General features: G+C 39.5%; 1 protein-coding gene across 1 annotated transcript in view; it reads left to right on the forward strand.

The window, feature by feature from the left end:
- Nucleotides 1-12,007, forward strand: part of LOC122794375 (symplekin-like) — a 1,034,965-nt gene that overhangs the window by 284,579 nt on the left and 738,379 nt on the right. The gene's annotated exons all lie outside the window — the stretch shown is intronic.

Raw genomic sequence — 12,007 nt, forward strand, 5'->3', positions numbered from 1 at the left:
TATTAGGAGTTGTCTACACAGTGTCACCAAATAAATATGCAAGCACTCTCAGATCTTAAATATCTCTACTCAGATCAGGCACAATGAAAGGTTTAAATATATTTAATAATAAAAGAACAAGACAATACTTAGTATATATGCACAGTGACATCAGAGTTCAAAACCACAGAAAATATTTAAAACAACATTGCAGGACAGTCTCAAATAAATAAAGAAAAATATCTAAATTATGCTTCACTATATTCCTGACTGAATCTAAGAGAATTATACTGTTGAAACTTAGTTCCTCAGAGCAAGACAGATGTGTTGAATGGATCTTCTAGTTGCCCGGTCAAAGACAGAATACAGAATGCTGTGTCTCTCTGAGACTTCTGAAATTTATATTGCAAATATTACTGCTGGGATAGCTTGCAGAATGAAATAATATCTTGTCATCCAACTCTATCTTAGGTGAAACCCCCACTGCTGGAAGCTAGCAGTATTTAGCATCTACCTGTGAAAGTACATAGACAAGGGCTTTTCCTCAGATCTTTGGGAGATGCTGGAAGTCATAAAACAATAAAACACTTCCAAAACAATCCAGAAAGTTCCCTAGTTTTAGACATTGTGTCTCCTTGCTGCATTGAAACTGAAAGATATTATTTTTTACTGAGTAGCCATAAAGTAATTTAATTTCAGTTATTTTTCTAAAATTTACTAGATTGAGGTTAACCTTCTGTATCCTATTTTCCACTGTTAAAATGTGTACATTTAAACAGTTACAGTAATGCATGTACATTTCTGTTCTTTTCCAGTAGAGTACACTGTGGTTCCCTTTCAAAGAGCACTTTGCAATACCTTCAATCAGTTTCATATACACATGACAAAGAGTTCTAATACATTTGTAACACAACATATAATTATTTACAAAATTCTAGACAGCTATGCTGACAGTATCTCCTATCGTCACACCACCAAACAGGGAGTCTAGGGCATTGGACAGATTTGGGAAGCATGTCTATGCTTCAGTGACCTTTGCGGTTAGGTCACTGAATTACTTGGTACATTTTATGAGACTTCAGAGGGACTTGAATAAAGGGCTTTCCAAATCCCCTTTGGGACCACATCCTCTGAAGTAGAGGGCACTATATCCTCACAATTGGCTACCCTTCAGTCCATTTCAAATTTGACCATGAGGCTTTTCTGACATGTGGCTGAGGGTACCACACAGGAGGCAGATTCAATCATTTCCATGAGAAGACATGCCTGGGTGTGCTTGTGTGACTTTGTGGAACCCTTTAAATCTTCTTTCATCAATGCTCACTTTGACAGAAGCTCATTAATTGGCCCCAAAGTTAAAGACATACTCTCTAGTTGTGAGCAGGAAGGAAAAATCCGGTCTATTGTGGTTGTAAGTTTTTCAGACGTCAACTGACTTTTTTTAGAAACCATCAAGGCAGACAGAAAATGTGGATCAAAAAATCCTAGGGTCCCTTCCAAGATCCATGTGGAGACAGTTCCCCCAGAGGCAGAGGAGGGAACTCTAATGGAAGGCAGAGGTGGTCTGCATAACCAGGAATCTAGAGGCACTTTATCTCTCACAGATCCTAGCATGCTCCTGAGAGAGGCCCGACTGTCTATCTCTGGAGGCAGTTGAAAGTTGTCTATCCCTGCACCACACAGCCTGGTTAGAAATTACAAAAGATTCATGGGTGCTGAGGACAATATCCAGAGGTTATATAATACCATTTTCCCATTCATACCCTCTAGTCTCAAACAAAATCCCAGATGTTCCACCCAATCAGAGGAAAGCAGCACCACTAGAAACAAAACAAGCTGCTAGAAAAAAGAGTCATCTAAGAGGTACCCCCAGACCAGAAAGAATCTGAAACATATTCAAAATTCTTTTTATTTCAAAGAAAACAGGCAACTGGAGACCAGTCTTGCTTCTCAGCAAACTAAATTGATCAGTTTAGTATACAAAGTTCCAGATGGTCACAGTTCAGTCCATTCTGCCTTTTCCTTGCAAGGATGACTGGATGTACTGAATAGATCTTCAGGATGCATTCTGTCATATAGAGAAATTTAACCGATTTATTCCAAATGGAACTAAGAGCATGCAATTGGGTTCCCTTAAAACACCTCCCTTTAGATGAAGCCGTTAATTTCTTTAATTCTACCTTCCTTTCCATTCCCAATCATCACGCTCCAACTAGATCTATTAGAATTAAGGCCAGTTCTGCCCCATGGCTATCCAATGAAACCAAACATAAAATTCATCACAGAAATAAATATTGGGCCAAATGGAGAATGACTAAAAACCCTGTTGACCAACACACCTTTAGACAAATTAGAAATGACACTAAGAAGGCCATACTTTCTGATAAAAAAATACTACTTACAATTTCAACAACCTAATCACAACAACCCACAATAATTCTGGGCTAGCATTAAGCAGTTACTCCACCCAGGTCAATCCACTACACCAAACCCTCAAAATACAGACCAGAAAAACCCCATCCATACAGCTAATACCTTCAATACCTTCTTTACAGATGCTATCCAAACACTAGCTAGTCAGCTATCACCTAATACCTTCACACTACCTTCTTACACCTCAACCCTACCCCCTCCTTTTCAGTTCAAACCTGTCCCAACCATACTTATTCAAAACCTTTTGAATAAACTGAAACCATGCTCTCCTTCTGCAGACCAACTGCCTTCTGAATTTTTACAGTTATCATCCAAGGCTATTGCCTACCCTATTTCCATACTGATCAATAGAACTATAAACGAAGGTCACATCCCCACCTTATGGAAAGTCTCCCATGTTATCCCCCTGCATAAAGGTGGACACTCCACTGAGCTATCGCCCTATTGCCCTACTCTCTCCTTTAGCTAAGATTATGGAGAAATGTATCCACAGGCAATTACTCTACCACTTAATTGAAAGCAATTTACTTTCCAACTGTCAACATGGTTTCAGACCCTCACACAGCACTACCACTGGCCTCCTTTCCTTTACTGATTACATTAACAAACAACAAAGCCTAAATAATCTTTCTTCTGCTCTATTTATCGACCTGTCTAAAGCATTTGACTTGGTAAACCACCAGATTCTCATAAGCATACTAAAATCTCTGTCATTAGACCCACTTTCCATAAAATGGTTCCAATCCTACCTTGACAAACGACAGCAAGCAGTACTATGGCATAACACTCTATCCACCCATCTACCAGTTACCTTAGGTGTCCCTCAGGGGTCCATACTAGGACCTCTCCTCTTCTCCATATTTATAAATGACCTTCATTTAGCTATCCCCCAAGCCACTTGCATACAATATGCTGATGACTCCACACTACTATGCTCAGCTACATCCTCCCAAGACATTCACTGTCTCACCCAGAAGGTATTCAACACAGTTGAACAATAGTTGACTCAGCGTTGCCTTTTTTTGAACCCAACAAAAACCAAACTCCTCCTCTTCACTCCTACTCAAAAGTCCTCTCCTCTTCATTTCTCTGTGACATCCACCAATGGTACTATAATATCTCCAGATTCTACCACCAAACTTCTAGGTATCACCATCGACAACAATCTGAACTTCGACATCCATATCAACAATACTGTAAAGACTTTCAACTAACAAATTGGCACTCTCTGTAGGATTAAACCCTTCCTTTCTCCTATTGTCAAAACTACTATAGCTCACACTCATTTGATCTCTACACTCCTTTATGCTTCCCCAATATTTACTAATCTGTCCAAGACTATCTTCAGCAAATTGGAATTGTCCTATAATAACATTGCAAGATTTGCAACAGGAAACCCATTTAGAACCCACCATTATATAAATGTAAATCAGCTAGGATGGTTAGAACTACAACACCTGATTACATTTCACCAACTAACCATTGCCCACAACATTCTTTACAAACCTTCTAATACTCCTAGTTTATCTAGCCTCATTACCCCCTATAAAAATCTGAAGTCTCTACGCTCCTCACACAAACTTCTTGTACACACCTTCAAATCTAATAACAGGGCTGGGGATTCTCGCTTCTCTTATACTGTAGGTAAATCCTGGAATCTTCTCCCTAATGACCTCTCCTCACTTACTTCCTTATCACTCTTCAAAAATAGAATTAAACTTTACCTCAAATCATACTGGCTATGCCCCTGTACCAAACCAGACTAGCCATCTATCTCTTCAAACTTGACCTTGCCTATCCTGTGCTTACTATCCACTTTTACATCTTCCTTCTTATTATATTTTTCTCATGTCTCCCTATTTTACACCATTTTACTACTCTTTACATACCTTTATTTCAAGTTAATTCTTAGTAACATCACTACTCAACTAACTTCCTTTTTCTACTATTGATTTTACCTGTACAATGTCCCTGTACCTTTCAATTTGCACTGTTTATGACTCTTGTCCTCTTTACGCACCCTGTGCTAACCTCTATGCTTTACAACACGTTACCATTGCTTGATTATTTTTATTATATTTTTATTATATTTGCTATTTTTTATTACAAAATTTGCTTTTGTTGTTTGTAATTGTATTTGTATTTTATCATGTCTTGGAGCTTATCTCCCCGGGCCTCTACTGAAAATGGACATGTATCCAGTTAGACTAGCCCGGTCAACAAATGTAAAATAAATAAATAAAAATAAATAAATATAAAAATGAACAGACAGTCCAAGAGATATATATGCTTCTGGCTGGGAGACAGTCATTACCAATTCAGACCACTGCCCTTTGGTCTCACTATAGTCCCCATGGTGTTTGCCAAGTGGATGGCAGTAGTTGCAGCTCATTCAAGACTGCAGGGATTTCAGGTGTTTCCATATCTAGATGACTGGCTCATAACCACTCAAACCTGACATCATCTAATTCAAGTGTGGGACTACTTACTCCACTTATGCTCTCATCTGGGGATCTCTGTCAAGTACAATAAATCTCAACTCAAGCCAATTCAGATATTAGAATTCATTGGTGCTCTGTTCAATACGACGACTCAAATAGCTTCGCTTCCTCTGTCCTGGATCCAAACAATTCAGTTCCAGGTCAAAAAATATCATTCAGAGCTCTTTTCTTTCAGCTTGTCTGATACTTCAAGCACTGTGATCCGTGTCAATGGCAGTCACTCTTGTATCGCTAGTGAGGTAACATATGAGGATCCTCCATTAGTCACTTGCAACTCAGTAGTCTATTCTCCAATAGCCTTTATCTAGTCAAATCAAAATAACACAAGCTTGAAAAAATTACCCTCTGTGGTGGATCCATTCCAATCAAATACAAAAAGGCTGTCCCTGTATTATCCCTCAATCCAAAGCCACAGTGTCAGTGACCACGGATGCCTCTCAGATCAGGTGGGGGGTACTTCTCGAGAAGGACTATCCAAGACGCATGGTCGCCTGAATAGGCCAACATGCATATCAGTGTCCTGGAGATGAGAGCTGTCCTTCTAGCATTGCAGGCCTTCCAAGACGCTCTTCCAACCGGGACTGTTGCGATTCAGACGAACAGTATGTCGGTGGTCTGGTATATCAACTAAAAAGGAGGAACCTGTTCTTAGCCACTTTGTCAAGAACCTATGACAGTATAGCAATGGGTGGTCTCATCCATTCATTTTTCTGATAGCAAGGCAAATTCCGGGGAAGTCCAGCGTGATTACAGACAAGTTAAGCAGGTTTATTCTAATGCCTCATGAGTGGTCTCTCAACATGAACATGGCGGAGAGATGGCGCCAGACATGTTGCAGTCTCATTGCATCTCCCCTCAACAACAAGTACAGCAGGTTCTTTGCCCTGATCTCTCCAGTAGGGGAGTCCCCAAGAGATGCTGTACTTCATGCTTGGCCCTCTGGTCTCCTATATGCTTATCCCCCTACTCCCCTCATTCCCAAATTCTCCAGAAAACATCTTGATTGAAGAGCAAAGTTATCCTCAGTGTACCTTACTGACTTTGTCAGATCTAGTTTCCCTTCATTTGGCCTTATCTTGTACACCTACTTTGGATTCTGGATCCAACTCCAGGCGTACTGTCCATTTTTGTTCTTCCTCAACTTTTCTCTCACCAACCCCACTACTAATGTTTTACTCTTGGAGGGATTGAAGGGTGCTGCAGGAACTGCTTTTCCTTTGTTTGAGTCTCATATTCTGTTATAATTCCTTAATGCTTTGCATGTCTAAGGGCAGCAAACAAGATCTGAGGAATGTTGGGTGACTAGGACGTTATGGGTAAAAGGAGGAGCTTGAGAGTTTCAGTGTTCCACAAGCTGGAAGAAGCCATCAAGTAGGATCCAAGAATTGGATCCAAACCCAGCAGTTAAGGAAGAATGAAAATGGGCAACACAGAAGGAATGTTATGGTGAGTATACAACTTTTAGCAAATGGAAAATGTTTTCTGTTTGTGCCAGCAGCATAACCAGCACCCATTTCAAGGTTAGTTGTTCTCTGCTTTTTCAATATTTGTGTGAGTTAGTGGGCTATGGCTTTAATCGTTCCTCTGTCATGGTTCATTTATCGGCCATTTCAGCATGTCTGCCCAAGGATCCTCCTCTTTCAATGCCATCTCATGTCAACATGTTCTTGAAAGGGGGTTTTGCATAAAAGAACTCCAAGAAAAGTGATGGTCCTTCCTTGGAATCTTGATTTTGTGTTACAGAAGCAAACACTTGCTCCATTTGAACCAGCTAATCTGGCTGACTTGAAGTTCTTACATGGAACACAGTTTTACTGATTGTTCTGACTTTTGCAAGAAGGGTGTCTGAGATGCAGACTTTTATAGTGTCAAAACAGTGTTTCTTTGTGCACTAATCCTTCTTTAATGCCTTACGTGGTATCCAAGTTTATGTTAAGCCTAACTATTCATCTACCTGTTTTCTTTCCTGAGCCTAATAATGAGTGAGAAAGGATATGCCATAAGTTGGCTTTCCATTGAAAACTCATGTACTATCTTGACAGAACTAAATCTTTGAGATTTTTGGATCAGTTATTCATTTTTGTGAAGGTAAGAAGAAGGAACAACCTGTGTCAAAACAGATTATTTCCAAATGGTTGTCTAAGGCTATATATTACCTTTTTATACTCACCACAACAAAACTATCCCAGGCAGGGTCAAGGCCCACTGTACCTGAGCCTTGGATTCATGTACAGTTTTTTGGAAAGGGTTGGATTCTCAAAGTATTCTAGAAGCAGATATTTTGTCCTCTGTGCATACTTTTACAAAGCACTATAAGCTTGATTCTTTCTCACAGTCTACATCAGGTTTTGCCAAATGTAGTAAGCTAGAGTAATCTATCCATATAGCTAAGGCTACTTATGTGATGAAAATGGTACAGTCGTTGTAAGTAAGCTTAATATAACAATAGATGTTCAAATAAATCACTGCTGCAATAGTTGATTCCTCACTCCATCCCCCTTGTTTTTAGTGTGCTGTTTATGCCACGGTGTGGACATTTATTTTTTGTTATCCCGAGCACATACTTTTCAGGGTTCGGACTCACTGTCTCTGTTGGTATGAAAGCTGTGAAGATCGTGGCACCAAACCTGTCTTTTTAGTCAGCTCAACTTGAGCTGACTGATGATATGGAAGTGTAGAAAGTGCCCCGAAGCTTTGGAAACTCACTGGCCGTTGTGTCTTATGCAGTCTATAACACATACAGCTAAGGCTACTTGCAGCAGTGATCATTCGAACATCTCCTGCTATGGTAAGTTTACTAACACATCTGTACTTTCTGCCAAAATGGGTTTCTGAAGTGTAATCCTCATATCCTCTCCTCTTTGATTTCTCATAAAGATAGTGTTACATTTAGGAGTAACCCTTCTTTTATGCTTAAAATGGTCAGTGAGATGTCTTTGACACGAGATGTCTTTAAACAGAATATTAATCTTCCTACTGTTTTTTTCCACTCCCCTTAAAACAAGGGATAGAAAATTCTGCACACTTTAGGTATTCATAGGTAACTGAAATATTACCTTGACAAAACTAATTGTGTCAGAAAATCAGATCAGCATTTCATTTCATTTCAGGATAAAAATATGTGCATCCCTGTTTCTAATCAAACTATTTCCAATTGGATCTATTCTGCCACTTCTTTTTATTACTCTCTTTTTATGGCAAAAAGCTTTCCGGTTTGGTCAAATCCCATTCTACCGGAGCTGTAGCATCTGGTGTTTTTTTCAAGGGTCTTGATTCCAGATCTACGTTGGAAACTGCTACTTGGTCCTTTGTTGTATATTTCTACACAAAACATTACCAGACTTGATATCATTTCTATGGCTGTGGCTGGATTTGCTAGGTCCATCTTGCAAGGATTGCTGGACTCCAACTCTGTGCAGCTTGCCTCCTTGCTGGAGTCTTCAAAAGCTTTGGGACTCTTCCCAATGGTTAGTAATACTGCAACAGTGATCTTAGGAAGGATGCAGTGCAGTTGTGTAAGAACTTACCATAAAAGTAGATGTCTGACTCATCACTATTGTAATGTTGCATCCCTCCTTCCTTCCCCTTATTTTGTCCTATTTTCCATTTGAGCTGAGATGGTATCATATCCTTCTCCCTAATGTTGGTTGCCATGTGATTTTTGGTGACCTATTGTCTTTGTTCTCTTACTCCCTTTGAGGTCTGGGGCAAGAAAGTCCCAAGGCAATTTATACCTTTACATCCTTTATGTGCCTGCAGCCTTGGTGTGCTTAGGTCATATTTTGGACATATTGTGTCAGAGGAAAATGTATAGGCTTTGGTATCCTAACCAGGTCTGTTGCTATCTCTGATGAGATATCCCAATAATTAGTAATACTGCAGTAGTGATCAGCTGGACATCTACTATTATGGTAAGTTCTTATACAACTGCACTTTCCTTTTTTTTCCAAGTAAAAGATTTTTTGACATATCTGTCCACCTCAAAAACAGGTGGCTCCTCCTTGAGATCTCAACTTTGTATTAGAAAAAGTTACTGTTCCACTTTTTGATTCAGCTCAGGCTAATATGAAGTTCTTGACATAGAAAATTGTCTTATTTACTGCTCTTACTTTAGCTAGGTGAGTATCTTGAGTTGCAAGCTCTTGTAGTGAGCCAGTCCTTTCTCATATTTCATAGAGTCAGTTTAATAACTATCCCTTCATTCAGGTCTAAAGTTGTTTCTGAATTTACTTTAAATCACTCTATTTCCAATGTTTTTTCCTGAACCAAAGAATAAAGGAGAAAGAGTTCTGCACACTCTGGATGTCCTCAGGCAGCTCATATACTACAGTGACAGAACAAAATACTTTAGGGCTTCTGACCAGCTCTTCGTTTTATTTGATGGTAAAAAGAAAGAACAAACAGTGCCAGAACAGACAATTTATAAATGGTTGTAGCATTCAATCCATTTTTCCTACTCTCACCATCGTAAGTCTGTCTCTCAGAAGGTCAAAGCTCTACCTGGGCTCTTATGAAGTCTACAGTATTTTGCAAAGGGGAGGACTGTAAACTCTTCTGGAGTCATCTAATTGGTAATCTGTACCCACCTTCACTAAACATTGTAAGATCAGTTCATTCTTTGGGCCAGGTTAGGATTTGGTAGGACTATCCTCCATTGCTTTCTGGATTCCGATGCTTCTTTTTTCTCCCTGGCAAACATGCCATATAGGTATATGCTACCCCAACAAAGATCTAACAATGAACATGCCACAATAGTAGATGTCTGAATAGCTGAATAGCTCAAACTACCAAAGCCAATAATTCTGCTGGGGATTCTCTATTCTCAAACTTTGTAGGTAAAATGTGGAACTCCCTACCGACCATGCTCACCTCAGAACCCTCACTCCTACAATTCAAAAAAAAGCTTAAACCCCATCTCAATACTCTCTGGCAATGTCCCTGTTCCAAACCTGATTAACCACTATCATTTACCCTTCTCTTACCTCACTATCCTTAACCGCTTTTTAACAAGGCGCCTCGCCTTTGTAACTGACCTATGTTTTTTTTTTATATGCTGCTATTGTTTTTTTTTCCCAAGATGTGATGTATCTATATTGTATTTAGAACTCAACTATCTTCCTTTTTTTGCATTAACAATGTTCATATGTCTGTTATGTACCTGGAGCTTTTCTCCCCGGGCCTCCGCTGAAAATGGACATGTATCCAGTCGGACTCTCCCGGTTAAAAAATGTAAAATAAATAAATAAATAAAATATATCACTGTTGTAGTACTGCAACCCTCCCTCCATCCCCCTAATCATGTGTCTGTTATTCTTCCATCTGGAGGTAATTTGTGACCAGGATGGGGCTCCGTTTACCTCTGTCCTCGTTTTTCTTCTTGCCCATAAATATCCAGAATTACAGTTTGGTTTGGTTGCTCCTCTTCTTCAGCCTCCATTTTTCCTGAAAGACATGAAAGCCCTCAATTTTGATAACCATACGTCTGATTTTACACCAACATGACCTTGAGCATCCGTCTATGTATGGTGCACATGGAATGTGTCCAAAAGCTTTATCGTGTTTCACTGGATTGTGATCAATGGTTTGTGAGTCTGTCACAGTCCGACAAACTTGGCATGACCTCATGGATACATCAGCTCTAGTCACTGTACCTTCTGTCACATTATACTGACTCCTTTGTAATGTTCTGGTGCTAGTTGCTTGTCGTTTTTCCACTGAATATGTTTAGAATGAGAGCTACCTATTAATGCTGTGATTATATTTACCCCAAAGCTGCTGGCTTGAATTTGGGAAGATACTTGGGTCATAAGGACTGACCAGATGAGTACTAACCACGGAAGTGATGGTGCTTTTTCTGGCCACTGGAGATGACAGTAGGCCAGTGTATCAGCCTGAAATTACTCTGTCTTCAGCTGTGCCATTTATATATGAGAGAATGGAGACAGACCAGCTTACAGCAGTATTGGTGCACTTTTTGAATGTCCCATCTCAGCAAGAGGGAAGACAATCTATTTTAACTGCATTTTAAAATGGTCTGTGGCATAAAAATTTACATTTCTTACCTGGTCCTTGGAGTTGGTATCCTAGGAAAACCATACTCTGTATCTCATGCATTCTTAGCGTCATACTGCAACGTAAGAAGTAGGACTCTCAACCTAGATTTGGTCACAAAAAATAAGCTAGAAGTATAATGCAGCCACAAGAGTAAGTCTAAACAATACACAGTGACCATCAGTATCATCAGTATTACACATGCAAGAGCACTGAGGTCAGTACATGTCTGTTCCTTAGCATAGCTTATGAAATGCTGCTAATTCATGTGGTCTGGTGAAGGAAGGTAAGGCGGTGGGAATGTATAGGATTCATGAAGAGAGCTGGATCTTGGCTGAGGAACAGGAGCTGTAAAATCATCACATTTGTGTGATGCTTGGTTCATGACCTCAGAGCTTATACAAGCTTGACAACCACACCATTGTTTGCTGAAGCTTGTTACTGAATCCTGATAAATCAACAGCTAGGTAAGTCATTTTCAGTGTTTAATTTGCCTTCTGACTTGATATATATATATATATATATATATATATATAAGACTTGTCGATATATTCCTGCATTACATGCTGAGTTTTTGCACTTAAAGTAACTGTTAGTGCTATTTACTTTAACCGCTGCATTGGATTGTTTTGATTCCTGATCCATGTGGAACTGAATATTTGCTAAAACAAAGCTGTATTGCACTTTATCCTCAACCGAATCACGCTGCTTGTTCGCTCCTCATTACTGAGTAGTGCTTTTGTGTCCTGCACCTCTGTTGTCTGGAGCCAGTAGTCAGGTATCTTCAAATCTGGGAATCACTGTGTGATACATTAAAGTGTGAGTTTTTGATTGGACAAAGGGCTAGTTTGTTTGTTTGGTGCCTTTCTTTGACTCTATAAAGTCCTCAGTTTATGTGATGCTTGGCAGATTACCTCAGAGCCTACACAGTTTGGCGACTATCCTATTGTTTCATGAAGCTTGCTGTGAATTTTGATCAAATTACAGCTAGAGATGCATTTTTCAGTGCTTACTTGCACTTTGATTTGATATACGAGTTGCTG

The sequence above is a fragment of the Protopterus annectens genome, chromosome 1.part0 (assembly GCF_019279795.1).
Source record: "Protopterus annectens isolate FY-2018-M chromosome 1.part0, PAN1.0, whole genome shotgun sequence".
NCBI classification, from domain to species: domain Eukaryota; kingdom Metazoa; phylum Chordata; order Ceratodontiformes; family Protopteridae; genus Protopterus; species Protopterus annectens.